The sequence below is a fragment of the Solanum pennellii genome, chromosome 1 (genome assembly GCF_001406875.1).
Source record: "Solanum pennellii chromosome 1, SPENNV200".
In the NCBI taxonomy this organism is placed as follows: domain Eukaryota; kingdom Viridiplantae; phylum Streptophyta; class Magnoliopsida; order Solanales; family Solanaceae; genus Solanum; species Solanum pennellii.
In genome coordinates, this window is record NC_028637.1 from 35,421,422 (window position 1) to 35,435,500 (window position 14,079).

The 14,079-nt window shown below is 33.7% G+C and overlaps 1 pseudogene; it reads right to left on the minus strand.

The window, feature by feature from the left end:
* Positions 1-2,334: 2,334 nt before the first annotated feature.
* LOC107020022 lies at positions 2,335-6,487 on the minus strand (annotated as a pseudogene).
* Positions 6,488-14,079: the final 7,592 nt, after the last annotated feature.

The window sequence follows — 14,079 nt, forward strand, 5'->3', positions numbered from 1 at the left end:
TGTACATCCCTTGTGTGGTTTTTAACTTATTATGCGAGTCACTCGAAGGATAAAGGTTGTTGTAGCGATTGTTGCAGTTATGGTTTATTTAGTATATCCAAAACTAAAAATGAAATTCATATTTCATTAATAAGAAGAAAATTTTTATCCTTAATAAATGATGGGATATACAGTTAAAACTCACTAAATTATACTTGGTAAATTAACAATTTCTGTAAGATAATATTTTATTTCGGCCCGGACTTGGGAAAATGGAATAAGAAACTAAGAAGATAATTAGATAATATATTTGTTAGAAGACTTCGATATAAATATATGGTCCCAACAGTATAATAAATTAATAATTCTATATATAAGACAATTTAGTGAAATATGATTCTATTGTTTTTTTAATAAGACAAATCTAATTGAAGTTCATCTCTTACTTAACATATTACATTCAAAATGTTTCGTTGTTGTCTTTTCAAACTGCACTATAAAATTGAAAAAAGTTTTAGATGTGATAAGTGTTTCCTTACAGATAATTAGTTGCAAATGTATTGTATCATCTTCACTTCATCATCAACATTATCTTTTTGGATGTAGCCACAATTTTTTTTTTAATAATGGACCTCTCAACATGTATTAGTTTCATATGAATAATTCAAAATTAATGACATAAATTTTATTGCTGTGATTGGGATCATTTATCATGGCCTTGAGTTCAAAATTTACGTTTTCACAAAATACTATTTAAATTAATAAATATTAATTTATCGATTTAATGTAACCTCAAATAATAATAATTATGATAATTTCCAATATGCATGCGCTCTTAATTGTGATTGCTATTAAGGGTCAAACATTTTCATCTAATATTGTAACAACTTACTTCCTTTGTCACATAATAAATGGTCAAGTCATTATTTATAAAAAAAAATGTAAATACGAAGAATTTTAATGATTCAATTGGTTAGTTATCTGACTTTTATCTTATTGATTAGAATTTGATTCTTAATCTGTTTATCTCCTTCCTTATTTGCCTTTTCATGCCACCATTTGTTTGAAGAAAAAAAAATACTATAGTAACCTTCAATTGATATTATAATATTATCTCCATGTGCATTATTAAGATATGGGTAATTTACTTGCTTTGTCATTATATATTAGAGTTCTGGCTAAATTGATCCATGAATTATGACCTAATACATTTTTGTGTCATATAATTAAAAAACAAAAGATCCTTGAAGTATCCAAAAAGTTGCAAGATTTATCCTTCTGTCTATCTTTTAAAAAAAATCACATGACCAACAAAAAATTAATTGTGTTAAGTCGAATGAATATATGGTTATGCTAGTGAAGTAAAGTGATTTTTGTAGAAATTGACAATTTAAATTATATTCAGACAAAATATATTCAAAATTCTAAATATTCTTGTAAAAATATGGCCAAATACTTCTCAACTTCAATTTTTCGAATACAATAATTATTTATTTTATTTTCATATCTAAATGTCTACGTAATTTTACTAAATTTCTAACATTTTTGTACGTTGTATAAAATGTGAATTGCCATTTGCATTATATATAAAGTACATACGCCCTCAATATTTTATTAAACAAAATTTCTAATTAATTGAACGTAATACTTTAAAAACAATTTTTTACATAATGTTTCTAACCATCGGAACCTTCTGTATAAATATTTCAAAACTTATGTATTGTTGCAAGTTAATTTACTTGATGATGCAATAAGCATATAAACTGACAACATGCAAAATTTAAATTCTATGTATTACTCACTTATAAAATATAAGGATGTACATTAAATTTGAGACATAGTTGAGGGATAGCTTTAGCCATAACTCTTATATATTACCTTTGCATCAGTCTTGTTAATCATTACATAACATTAAAATTTCACTAGTTAAAAAGTTTTTTATTCGTTTAACATTCACTTCAACTCTATAACTCCCGTGATGATAAAGATGAGAGATGCATATAAATGTAATTAGTTATAGATCATATTGTCATGTAGCTATACTAATCTTGACCACTAAAGAAACTTAGGTTTGCTTTCATAATATTCTCTATTGCACATTTGATGTCCTCCAAGTAGGTGAGTGTTTGAAAATTTTGTGACACCAATAGTTTTTTGTTTCATTTTCCTGTCATACTATAGTTAGTTAAATTTTAATTTTCATTCATATAATATCTTATCAAATACATCTAATCTTTAATTAGCTAAATTACAAGAACTATGAGACCAAATGTTACTATTACCCCTTTTCTTTTGTGGAAACTCTTTTTGGCATTAACAAATTAAGTTCTATCAATTCAACAAAATATGCTACTTTTAAATCACATCCAAAAAAAAGTCTTTCGTGAAGAGGCAGTACTGAATAGGATATTTCTAGAGGACAACAAGGTTATTGGCCATAGAAACTTTGCTTAACCTAAGCCACATGTCAGAACTAATAGACTAACTATACAAACAAATTCTCCAATATAGAATCCAAACAGATATCAATGATCACTGGAAAAACTGTAGCAGCTCTAAGTTGAGCTTCTTTTGATACGACAATTCTACTAATATCCATGAACTTTCTCATCTTCTTTGCCAACTCATTGTCCTTAACTGGTTCCCAACTAGTCCAGAAAAAGATATAGTCAGTGAGAAATTGAAATTTATAGACTTCTAAAAGTTCATATCAAAAAGTGGAGCGTATGAATAATGATAATATTGTCGCTATGTAACGTATAGGTCTGAGGTGTAGAATTAGTCACCAGCAGTTCTGTAAGTGTATTAACCGCTAAAAATAGTAGATGATGTTCTTGATAAATAAAAGCTCATAAATATACTTTCGGTTAAATTTGAAAAATATTTTAATTCTGTGATTCTTATGTAATTAATGTTTGAAAATTTTACCCAATTCTGGAACAAGCATGGCCAATGCATTTGAAGATAGAGAAGAGCATAATATCATGGTTGGCAAGTGAAGTAATATTAGTGTATTGTTGCCAATAATAAGCTAAATTCTAAATTAGTTTTCCTTGATCTCAAATAACTACAGTCTCTCTAATAATCCCATCTGGATTACTTGGAGAAGTAATGAACTCCGTATAAGGTCCATCTTTCTTAAAAGTTCTTGCATCTCCTGCTCATTTATGCAGTCCCGACCTCACAAAATCCACCACATCAGGATATGCCTGAAAAAAGAATAAAATTAATAAGAATTAATAAAAAAATGTCAAATTTGACTAATTAAGTCACATGATTTCTTCCCATAAGTTTAATTTATGTTATACTCAAGAATGTGGCCTAGTAATAACTGATGTATATAGACTTGTGAAATTTGAATGCAAAATCCAACAAAAGAAAAAAGAAAGTTATATTTAATGATCTAACATGTACTGATATACTACGAGTTTACGATAATTTTGATGTATTAAACATGGAGTTCTTCATTTGTTTTACTTTTCTTTTTATTGGATTTGATGGTGTTTTGGTCTAATTTTGCAAGAAAAAGGTTCTGGAACAGTGATGTTAAAACTACTTGAAACAGCTGTAAGTTGGCAAAAGATTGCAAACCTAACAGCCGCCATTCTTTAGAAGAGCCGTAGGTGGAAGGTGTGGATGAACTTTTTGAGAAAATTTACTAAGTGTGGAACCACGGAGGCTACTAACCATGAGTCGGATGATTAACCGTTGATACTGGGTTGTCACTAGCTTTAGATAAAAGGTATTCCACTCAACGAACAATATCGTACATGATGGACCATGCCTAGACCTACGAGCCTTAGGTCATGACCGTCATTTGCATCCGATGAAAATTTGACCAACTGCTGAGTGCTGATGGCACCTACGAGCCATCATTTGTGTGACAAGTCATAGGTGACCAATCGTCGGCGACACTGCTAAAAAGGGCTTTCTTTAAGCTTCCTTTTGTTTCTTTGTCTACGACTGTAAATATTTGTTATTTCCGTTTATGGTTTGTTACACATTCTTTGAGACGTTTTTGTATGGCTTTGAGTATTATTTTGCGACAACTTTTAAATTTTAATTTTAATGTTTGGTTTATGATATTTGCATTTGATCTTCAGTTGAAGATTCCAAATTTCATTTATCCTATTTGTAAGTTCATGATTTGTATTATCAACTCTATTATGAATTGTTATAACTCAAGGATGAACAGCTAAATCCACAACTAGGGTTATGGGAACCATGAATAATTAATAATGTAAAACTAATAATTAAGTAAATTTAAAATATTGTTTATGCATGTATTGTTTATCCTTTCGTTTTCACTGCTTTTTAATGGTGTGCAACATAAGAACTGCCCTCATTCCTACTTTCCCGACCAAGAAAGTAATGAATGAGAAAAGGAATAAACAACACTTTATCGTGATATTCCTCTATCTAATAGCTTGACCCATATGGTAAGGGTTAGTAACACATACGTCTATACACCGACAAAGTTGTGTCGTGAAATTCCCTAAGTGAACGGCCAATAAGCTTTGAGATACCTTACTTACAGACCTTGCATGTTAATACTAGGAAAGAATAAGCATTATTAGGGTTACTACATTACGAACTTTTGCGGATCACATATGTCCTATTTACATCTCATATTGATATTATTAAACTAGAAATTTTGTTTACTCAAACTATAAATGAATCAAATATTACTTCAATTACTACCCCCACCTTTTACGGAAGTAAACATAACTAAAAGCATAAACAACAATAAAGTAGCCGAAGTCTAGACCATATTCCTTGTGGGATCAATCCTAACCACAATTAGTTTCTTATTTGACAACAACCACTTATACTTCTTAAGAGACGTGTAATTTGAGTCTATCATGTAGCAAGAACTATGACTTCAGACTACTTATTTTATTTACCATATACTTTACAATTAAAATAAAAAATATATTGTATAAACGCTTAACAAAGAAAAAAGGTGTAGCTGAAACTACATTGATTGGCTCAACTTGATTAGTAGCAGAAAGATGACATCTACAATTGTTTTTCAAATATCATTGTGCATCCTTTTAATTTTTTCTTCTAGTTTTGACTACAAAAACCAACACAAGCTCTTACCATTAGTAAAATAACTCAATGAATCATTACCATTGAATGTTTAGTCACATTTGTTCCCCATTTTTCTCCAATGCGACTCATACATTGTTGGATTACCACTATACCCATATTTCTGTATGAAAATGGACCTAATATTGATAAATATTTAAACAATCTCAAAAGCTAGCTAGTTTAGTAGAAGGATCTAATAAGGAGAAATAGTTTGCACGTCTGATCTTTTTAAACGCCACCCTTGAATTTTTCCCCCCATTAAAATATTTGGATGAATTTTTTTTAAAGATAAGTTTACTCCACTAGGTTATTAAAAGACATAATTTGAATGATCGCTTGAAAAAAATTATTGAAGACAAATTATCTCATTCTAACACATAACATTCCATGACATTTGGAGGGTATATAATATGATGGAGCGCTCAACATTGGTTAAATCGAAATTGGTGATTTTATATTTTAAAAATTGACACATGAGGGTCAAGACCATAGGTGTATGCCTTATATGAAATATTCTTAGAATATTGAAATAAAATTGTAAATAATACTCACTGCTCTAGATTAATAGTGATGCAAGTGTCCCTATAATATCATTTTCTAAAGTTGCACAATGGACTTTTTTATTTTCGTTCTAAAATCTTAAATAAGTCACGAACAAATTTATGAGAGAAGGTAGACTGGGGGTCTATATATAGGGAAGGATTCAAGTCTAATATTTTTGTACATAAAAACGAAGATATATTTGTGACTGTTGAGTTTAAAAAGTTATGAATGGAAAATGAAAAGTTATGTAAATGGAATATGAAAAGTTAAATAAATGAAAAATAAAGAGTTATAACTTTTAAAAATATTTATGACTTTTATGAAGAGTTGTGATTTTTACGAAAAATTATTTTTTCTTAAGAGTTGCGACTTTTATGAAAAATCGTGACTTGTCCGTAAGATTATCAGGTATATGAAAGGTAATGACTTAATATCTCCAAATGGTTGTTACTTTTTCGATAAGTCACAATAAGCAATTTTCACACAATAAGGACACACTATACATTTAGTGGGCTCGATTTTCTTCTTTATTTTTTTTTATATTATTTGTTATATGTTTCACATATCTTAGTAATATAGGTTGAAAGAATATTGATCTTAGGCATATTTATATGCCTAAGCAGTCTATAATTGCCCATATTTTAGTGTTGATAAAGGAAGATATTTAGTTATTGAATTGATTTTGTGGTTTATTGTGTTGATTAAGCACTTACACACATGATTACTAATTTTAGGAACTCTCAAAGATATTGGAGATGGAGCGAAGAAAAACAAGAAAGACAGACAAACGTGAAAAATGACCAAGTGTGGAAGCACCCAGGCGAGGAGTACTGGCAGGCGCGCTACGCAAGGACTTGACGATTAGAGCCATTGTTGAGGCGCGGCGCGGCAAGGATTTAGGATCTTAGAAACTATTCAGGAGCGATGATGGCGCGCCGCGCTAAGCAACACCTCAGTACTAGAATGTACTAGGCGCGATGGAGGTGCGTTGCCCCAAGCGAACTCCGACTTTCCCAATTTTTAAACATTAACTTGGAGTTTAACATGAATAGGATTTGTTTTGAAATTTATCTGCTACTAAAAATAGATCCTAGGGCATCCATTGTGAGAGTTCGACATTTGTTTAGTGTGCAAGGGCAAGAATCATGTTCGTAATCATCTTAACTTTTCTATTTTGAGAATTTTTTCTATGAAAAATTATCATTTCTTGATAACAATGAACATGAGTATCAAAATGCGCTAGTGGCTGAAACTACAAATTAATTGTTGATTATTTGAAGCTTAATGAATTAATCTTCAGTTGTCAATTCAAATTTATTTTGTATTTTTGTTTTACTATTTCATGACTTGCCATGTAGGAATAAATTTAGTGTCTAATTTTGAATTTACCATAGGAGAGGTTAGATACACAAGAGAATATAGAGACTTCAGTCAACCCATTAACTTGAGGTTATGAGTGTTCAGGAGTGACGCCCAAAACGCAAACACCTTGCTTGATTACAAAATAGGATGAATTTAAATGATCGCCAATTAGTTTAATTATCTTCGCTCAACGATTTAGTTAGATAGATAACAGGGATAGATGATGAAAGGTGGTTAACCCGGATCATACTATCAACCCTATATACTAGTAATTTAACGACTGAAGTTAGACCTAAGCAAATCTTATGATGCATGAAATTCGTTATATGTTGTAGCTCTTCAAATGCTTTTAATTATATTACATGAAAGTTGTAATATATTGTTTATTTTAAATTCAATCAATAATTGTATTAGTTAATCATAAAATAATAAACCGATTGAGTAGTTACTTATCTCTTTAGTTGTGGAATTAAGTTTTAATATAAGTTGATCATAAGTCTCTTGAGAATGATAACTAGTTTCAAAAGAAACTATATTACTTGCGCGACCATGTGGACTTGAGTGTATATTGGGGAGGAACAAGTTTTGGGTGGCGGTGTCGGGGACTTAGAAATTGATTAATATTCAATTTTCTTAAGTCTAAAATTATAATATTTAGGGATTAATTACTTGATCTTAGCTTGTTTATTAAAGAGATTTGCCTTTCAAGTCTTGCTAACAATGGAGATATTTTTTATCCTTATAACAAACTTGAAAGATTTTCTGCATCTGGTAAGAGATGAATCGAGGAGAATTAAGGTTAGGACATCTGGGAAATAATGTGATGATCATCAAGATAATCCGGAAGATGTGAATAACCCAAGGGTCCCAAAAAATCCGAAGAATGTTGATAATCAATAAATACCCCCTCATGTCCCTATCATTTTAGCATGAGGAGTGCGAGCTATGGCAGCCTCAGTCATCGCTAATTTGGCATCGAGTACTAGGAAACCTCCACTAAGGGTGAGGTTTGAATTATAGACAAGTATGGTGCATATTCTTACTACTAATGTTAAATTCAGTGGTCTCCTCTATGAAAATCCTCAACTTCACATTAGGAACTTTATGGAGGTCACTGATACCTACATTCCCCTTGGAGTCTCACCGGACTATGTGAGACTAACAATTTTCCCATACTCGTTATTAGGAGCTGCTAGATGATTGTTATACTTTGAACCACCAAACTCCATCACTTCTTCATATGGTCTCACAAAGAAGTTCTTGAGTCGATTCTACCCATCTAAGAATACCGCCAAGCTAAGAGGTGAAATAACGAACTTTGTCCAAAAGCATGGGGAAGACATGTACCAAGCTTTGGAAAGCTTCAAACAAATGTTGAATGCTTTCCCACACCACATGTAGGTGGACACTCCCTAATGAGGTGCTCCCTCACACTTTCTTTGAGGTTTTTTAATATGATGCTTGTTCTCTTCTTAATAGTGTAGCAGGTGTACAAGCCCTATCCATACAATCCATATCCATAACAAGTGAAACATTCTTTGCCTTGCTAAATAAATTATCGGAAGGGAACCAAGGGTATAAATGGGATACTTATTGAACTACAACCCAAAAGTTTGCAGGGATCTTAGGTGTAGAGCAAGCTACTGCTTTAAATGCGAAGATTGATGTCATGAAACATAAGCATGATCGTAAAATTTAAGTTGTTTGCTCTGAATCAAGCATTAGTAAATGTGGTGCAACAAGATGTAAATTGGTGTGGGGTATGTTGTAGTGGACCCCGCAAACTGAGGAATGTGAGGAAAGCCTGGATTTTCTGAACTGTGTAGGTAATGTGCAAATATCCAAGGCCAACAAAATTATGGCAAGAGTTACAATCCTAGTTGGAGAAATCATCCTAACATCTCTTGGGGTGGAAAAAAAATTAAAATCAGGCATAAGGTATGAATCAATAATGTAACAAAGGGGATGGGCAACAATACAAAAATCCCAACCAAAGTGTAAACCCAACTGTACCAAAAGATGGGATGACCAATGAAGAGCTATTCCAAAAGCTCATGTAGAATTGGGGGAAACTATAAGTTCTACAATAGATAAGAAAGATGAGAACATCAGAAACATCAAAATGTCAAATGAGATTAGTGAAACAATTTGCGCAAGCGGAAAATTCATAGAACTTGCGTCCCCAAGGTGGGCTACACGGTGATACTGATCCTAATCGAAGGCGATTGCATGTTGTAAGCACTAGAAGTGGGCTTCAATTAGAGAAATCAACTCCAAAGAAGTGAGAAAATGGGTTAAATACCAAGGAAAATAAAGTGGAATAGGTAGTAAAAACCTCCAATGTAGAGGTGCTCGTTCCACAAAAGAAGTTACCACCTTCATTTACAGAAAGGCTAAAGAAGCAGAATGAAGATGAATTGTTCGGTAAGTTTCTCTTTCTCCTTAAACAAGTTCTCATTAATCTACCTTTTGTTGACATTCAATAGGGTATCCCAAAGTATGCTAAATACGTGAAGGACATTGTGGAAAGCAAGAGGAGGCTCACAGATTATAAAACTGTAGCATTTACTGTGGAGTGCAACTCAAGGATCCAAAATAGATTGCCTGAAAAGTTAAAAGATCCGGGTAGTTATACTGTGCAAATCAGTATTGGGCAAAGTCTTCATGTCTTGGGATTATGCGATCTATGGGCTAGTATATATATAATGACCTTATATTTATGTCAAAATCTTGGGTTGGGTAGTCCAAAAAGAACCATCGTTTTCTCCAACTCTCAGATAGATCCATTGCTATGTCGGAGGGGTGGTCGAAGATGTCATAGTGCAAGTAGGGTCATTGATATTTCCTATAGATTTTGTGGTCATAGATTTTAAACCCGATTCTGAAGTCCCATTCATCTTGAGACGACCTTTCTTTGCCACGGGTAGGGCATTAATTGATGTAGCAGCTGGCTAACTAACCATGAGGGCACATGATAAGGTTGAAGTATTTGATGTCTATCACATTTCAAAACTGTCTTTTATTTATGAAGAGATGCCTGCCATTACGGAGGTTGATCAGATAGTAGATTCACATGTACTTATGCCTAAAGGTCCGTTAGAGAAAGTGGTAGGGAGTCATGAGTTAGATGGAGATATGGAACCTCAAGAGATGGAATCATGCTTAAATCTAGCTATAATAGAAACTCGCAGAACTCAAGTGGAGCCATTAGATCCTGAGTTGGGTCACAAAAACCATCAATGGAGGAAGCCCCTAAGCTGGAAGTAAATATTCTTCCAACACACATAAGATATGCTTGTTTGGGTACTAATGAAAGTTTTCCTACTATAATTTTTGCAGAATTGTCGTATTTACAGGTTGAGGTTGCATTGTAGATATTTAAGCGGAGGAAGAAAACAATTGGTTGGCAGATGGATGGTATCCATTGGATTAGTCCGGCGTTGTGTATGCACATAATTTAAATGGAGGAGGATCACAAGACCATAGCACAACATGGACGTCATCTAAACCCTGTGATGAAAGAAGTGGTAAGAAAGGAAGCTATTAAGTGGTTAGGAGCTGGAATTGTATACCCTATCTCTAATAGGAAATGGGTAAGTTCGGTACATTGTGTTCCCAAGAAGGGTGGTATGACTGTTGTAAGGAATGAAAAGAATGAGTTTATTCCTAGTAGAAGTGCGATCGGGTGGCGTATTTACATGGATTACCGGAAATTAAATGATGCTACTTGGAAAGATCACTACCACGTACTTTCATTGATCAAAAGCTTAACGCACAAGCAGGACAGGAGAATTATTACTTTTTACATGGGTATTCTGGGTACAACCAGATCTTGATTGCACCCGAGGACCAAGAAAAGACCACATTCACTTGTCCTTATGCCACATATGCTTTCAAACGCATGCCCTTTGGACTTTGCAATGCACCTACAACTTTTCAAAGGTGTATGATGGTTATTTTCCATGACATGGTAATAATTTTGTGGAAGTATTTATTCATGATTTCTTAGTCTTTGGGAAGCCCTTTGGGGTATGTCTCCGGAATCTTGATAAAGTACTTGCTAGATGTGAAGACACCAACTTAGTGTTAAACTCGGAGAACTGTCATTTCCTCGTTAGAGAGGGGATAATGTTGGGACACAAGGTGCCTAAATCTGGTTTAAAAATATATGAGGCCAAAGTGGAAGTCATTCAGAAATTGCCCCCTCCTATTTCTGTGAAAAGGTTGTAGTTTTCTTGGTCATGCAGGTTTTTACCAGCGATTCATCAAAGACTTTCCAAGATTGCATGACCCATTTGCAGTGTTTTGGAGAAGGAGGTAAAGTTTGATTTTGATGCATTGTTCTTAAGATCTTTTGAGTTGTTGAAGAGGAGCTAAATTGAGGCTCCTATTCTAATTGCACTATATTAGGAGGTACCATTTGAACTCATGTGTGATGATAGTGATGTAGTAGTGGGTGCAGTGTTGGGACAAAGAAAGAATAAAGTCCTCTACTCTATTTATTATGCATGCAATACCTCTGACTCCACACAAGAAAACTACACAGTGACTGAGAAGGAGCTGCTAGCTCTAGTGTTTGCCTTCGACAAGTTCAGATCATATTTGTTAGGCACCAAAGTAATTGTTTTCACTGATCATACAACCATAATGAACCTATTCAATAAGAACGACACTAAAACAAGGCTAATTCGTTGGATAATGCTTCTCCAAGAATTTCACCTTGAGATCAAAGATAGAAAAAGTACATAAAATCGAATAGTTGATCACTTATCTAGGTTAGAGGACTTCACACATGTGCATGAGGGTTATCGAATTCGCGAAAAGCTTTCGGATAAGCAATTGGATATTTTTCAAGTTTCATGGTATGCGGACATTGTGAAATTAATAGTTATTGGAGATAATCTATCGGGTGCAACAACCCAACAGAGAAAAAGCTAAGTCATGATGCTAGGTTCAACATATGGCATGAACCCTTCTTGTTCAAGCAAGGTGTTGTTAGGGTAGTGAGAAGGTGCGTTGCGGAAACCGAGGTTTACAAAGGTCTGGAGAGTTGTCATGCAAGCCCATATGGAGGCCATCGTAGAGGAGAAGGCACTAGTCATAAAGTTCTAAAATCTGGTTTCTTTTAGCCCTCTTTATTTAAAAATTTATGGCTTTTGTGAAGGGTTGTGATATGTCAAATATTTAGTACCATCTCAATAAGATATTAATGTCCCTCAACAATATTTTGGAGGTGAAAATTTTTGATTTGTGGGGTATTGACTTTACTTGTCCATTCCCACCATCAAATGAAACCTCTATATACTTGTAGCGGTTGATTATGTGAGCATATGGGTTGAGGCAGTCACTGTTCCCTCCAATGACAAAAGGGTAGTGATCAAGTTCATAAAGAAACAAATTTTCACTCATTTTGGCACTCCAAGAGCCATCATAAGCGATTAAGGTAAGCATTTTATTAAAAACCTTGCTAAAAACTTCCTTGTTATGTATGGTATTCATAATAAGGTTGCTACAATTTATCACCCTCAAACTTGTGGCAACGTGCAGGTATCAAATAGAGAAGTCAAGTAGATTCTGCAGAAAAAGGTGAATGCACAAAGGAAAGACTGGTCTGAGAAGTTGGATGATGCTTTGTGGGCATATAGGACTGCATATAAGACTCCTTTAGGGACTTCTCCCTACCACATTATATTTGGAAAAACATGTCACCTTCCAGCAGAATTGCAGCATCAAGCTTATTGGGCTATAAAAAAGTTAATCTTGAACCCAAAGCTAGCATATAAAAAGAGAGTGAATCAACTAAATGAACATAAAGATTTTAGACTTCACACCTATGAGAATGCAAAGATTTATAAAGATAAAACAAAACGGTGTCATGAAAAGCATAGTAGCTCGTGCCTTCAATCCTAGAGATAAGGTGTTACTCTTTAATTCACGGGTAAAGTTATTCCCCAAAAAACATAAGTTGAAACGGTGTGGTCCTTATGATGGTGTAAGGATGAGTCCACATTATTCCTTTGAACTACAAGGTGAAACTGTCCCCTTGATCTTAGTCAATTTCCAAAGAGTGAGACAATACTTTGGTGATGATTAAGATCTTGTCCTAGTACTTCACCCAGTATATAGTCTTAACCGCAAAAAAGTGCATAGACTTAATAATCTATAAACAATCACCCTAATGAAGCCATGTTATTTGTCAGTACAAGGTAAAACCTATTATGAAGTCCATGTTTATCACTTCAAACTTCCAAGTAGGATCGTCGATTTCTTGAGTCATACCTCCCGGTTTCTAATGTCTTACCTTGATATCCTAACAATTGGGGCCGTTAGCCAGAAAATCATGTATATCCGTTTTTATACCATTTCACCAAAAGACTTCCTGCAGATCACAGTGCATTTTAGTGGCGCCTAGATGAATAGAATATCTGGATTTATGGGATTTTTGCAAGAACCTATTGTCTCAAATCACCCACCTTAGCAACACATAACCGACCTTTATAACTAAGTACACCATATCCCTCTTAGGTGAAAACCCCAAACCTCTTCTGATGGACTGCACCCTTGACATAAAGAAATATAGGATTATTCTCTTGCTTGATTTTCCTTATCCTTCACAACCTATGAAGATTCTGAACCGTTACTAACCGTTACACCACCATGTCATATGCTCACATAATACGAACTTCTAAGAGAGAAAATATGTGAACATGTTTTTATTGTTTCTTTCTTTCTTCAACATGTGTTACACTACCCATCGATAGTTTGCTAATAGCATTTGATACTACAATTTCCTTACAAGACATCTCCTCTGGAAAAGATTCAACTTTTTCTAGATGAACACTTACTGAAGGTTCTATGGTCTGTGAGCACATCTAGATAAACTTCATACAACTAATTTCTCCAAATCATAAGATCAAACACCACTACTTCTAGCTCGAGGTCATGAGTCGAATAGTTCTTCTCATTCACATTAGGTTGTCTAGAAGCATATTTTATAACCATACCTCATTGCATTAACACACAACCATGGCCAAATCTAGATGCATCACAATCGATATCTTAACCGTCTAAACCCTTTGGTAGAGTCAAAACAGGAGTTGT